The sequence below is a fragment of the Vitis vinifera genome, chromosome 5, assembly GCF_030704535.1.
Source record: "Vitis vinifera cultivar Pinot Noir 40024 chromosome 5, ASM3070453v1".
NCBI lineage: Eukaryota > Viridiplantae > Streptophyta > Magnoliopsida > Vitales > Vitaceae > Vitis > Vitis vinifera.
This window is the reverse complement of record NC_081809.1, coordinates 304,655-307,484: the sequence shown is the minus strand read 5'-3', so window position 1 is coordinate 307,484 and position 2,830 is coordinate 304,655.

The window sequence follows — 2,830 nt, the reverse complement described above, 5'->3', positions numbered from 1 at the left end:
TATTTTTTTTTCCCGGAAAAATGGTTAGGTCATGTAACAATCAGCTTATAAAATCATTAACATATATGTGTCAAGTCAAAGAAATGTAATTGGATAACTAAGATGGCTTAATTAGGGAGGGAGGAATGCATTTCCACCCCCAGAGTGTGTTTTCAAGAAGTAGCAACATGCTGCAGAAACAACATAAACTATGATCGATCTTTGTTTGAATCATTAGCATGGGTATGTTGGTGAGAATGAAAGAGTATAGTCAAAAGGGATAGCTGTTCTATGTTTGACTCGTGGACCTGCCTCACTGGTTTTAACATTGAAGCACTTGAGGAGGTGAGGGGACCAGGGACCAAGCAGTGTGGACAATCTAGTAGAAGCAGATCCTCTCCATTAAGAGTTGCCATCTGAGAGATACCACAATGATAGTCAGGGTTTAAAAAAAATGAAAGTATGTTGACTAAGAAGAATAAAGAGGACTTAGTGCTATATCTAGTAAGAAATGTCAAGGTCATGATGGAGCCCCACCAAAGATTATTACTCTAAGGTCGACAAGATCGCTTTTTGGAGCTTCAGTTATTGACTATTGCTAGTGTTGGTAGATTGAAAACCTAAGATGGGAGAGGTGTCTTGAATCTTGATGAGGTTATACCGCGCGAGAATTTTGCTTGTCAAGAAAGGAGAATTAATGCAATTTGCAACCAACACATGTGGGCCATGGCGGAAAGGCATCTCATGTCAACTTTGAAGCAAGTTGTGAGATTAGTTGCTTAAGCTTTTCAGACTGAGATAATGAGATCTGGGGTGTGATTGGTTGTTGGTGATTTCCTTCCCCATCAAACCACACGGAGGGGGGTATTTTCAACTTTCAACTTTCGACTTTTAACTTTCAACTACTGGGTGGTGAATTGATAAAGGAAAAAAAGGAAACACCAATGCTGTTTGTCACTCATTGTGGGGAGGGGGGAGCAAGGGAGAGGTCTTGATTGTTTGAGTTCTTCCATACATTGCCTGAGACTTTGGGACCGATGTGGAGGACTCGACATCCTACGCCCAAATATCTTCGACACCATGAGCGATGTGACCAGTGGATATGGCATCCTTTCCTCCTAACAACCAATATTCCTCTGATATCTGTTGGAATGGCATTGGCTAGGAAGGTATGAAATCCCATCTCTGATATGATGGCAGTGACCGAGGTGCAATTTGTCTAAAAGATTATTGCAAGTAAAGTGGGGATCATTATTAATATTGTTGATAACGATTGATTCGTTTAGTCATGCATTTGGTGTAACTAAATGCACATGCATGGTTCTACATTAGTGTGACAGCAGGATTATTGCCTTTATTAGTGTTTATTCTTTTAATCATTTAATTTGGTATTACACATGCACTGAGAAGAGAGAGAGAGACCATATCAATTATATATCAAGCTAACTATAGCTGTTGTAAAAGTGGGCTTAGGTTCATGATGTTAATTTAATTACAAAAACAACATATTCTCAAACTTACAGCAGCTTGCTTTCCAAAGGAAAGTCTTGGTAATATGTTTGACAAAAATCAAATGGGTAGCCTCTAATTTTGAATATCTAGGTTGTATGTAATGAGTGTTTTTTACTTAGACTAGGATTAGGTCTCAAGAAGGACCCAATCAAAAAGGGTACGTACATGGAGGGATCACTAGGAGCTCTTGGCGTTTGATGAATATATAAATATGCAGTAGTGCTTGCTATCAATAATTCATTAATTCTGGCATGACTGAAAATTGAAAGCAGTTTGGAGTGATGCCAAAATTTTTACATGGACTAGAAAAAGGATTTGAAGATTCAAACATTAATGAATAATTAAAGAAAGAGAGATGTTTGGTTGGGTTACTGCAACATCATTTGCACCATGTGGGGATGCTGTGGTGTTAGGTAAGGGGAGAACATGAACATCAAATATTTTTAGGCATATTTGAAGCGACTGTCGTGTGTCCATATACATGTAGGGTAATTGTATGTGCAAGCAAAGAATCGACGTTCATGTGCCTTCAGGATGTAGCACTTGAACATATATGGATGTACAACCAGCTTCCATCATCCCATCCATTATGAAACTACCACTAATTCAAGAAACCATGTGCTATCATGCACCCCAACTTGCATTTTGTAATCCAAACATCACAACCAGATGAAATGACCTTCTCATGCTGCACCACTTTAGACCTAAAGCTCTAGCCAAAGGAGCGGGGCACAACAGTTTCCCTATACTTTTTAACTCCACATACAGATATATACACAAAAATTAACCCAAAATAAATAATAAAAAAAAATGTAAAGGAAGAAAAATAAGGTATGATTTCGAAAGGTGGCTGGATGTATTAACTTTTTTGGACAAGGAGCGTGCTCCTATTGAAAACGTGGGGGAGTGTTTGGTCCTGAGGTTGTGGATCCATGGGAGGAATCTACGAAACACATGTGAGAAAAAGCTTCCTTTGCTTCAAATGCAAACCTAACAAAAATAAAAAATAAAAAAATCTACTTTGTGTATATGCGATGTGGATGCAGGGGCCATAGCAAACCTCCCTCCTGATCTCCATCTCTTTTGAGGCCCCTGGAAGTTTATCCTAATGGAAAAGGTGATCATGACCTAATTGTAACATTTGAATCGAGATTCTTGGAGGAATATCTCAGAATCCTTTTTAGTACTCTTAATTATTTTCACCAAGTACACAGTTCGTACACAGGCGTTTTGCATTATTTTTATGTCTAATATGAATGAAATTTGAATGAACCAAGGCGCACACAAAAAATAAAAAATAAAAAAACAAAAAACATTATTTTCAAAGTAGATTTTCCCC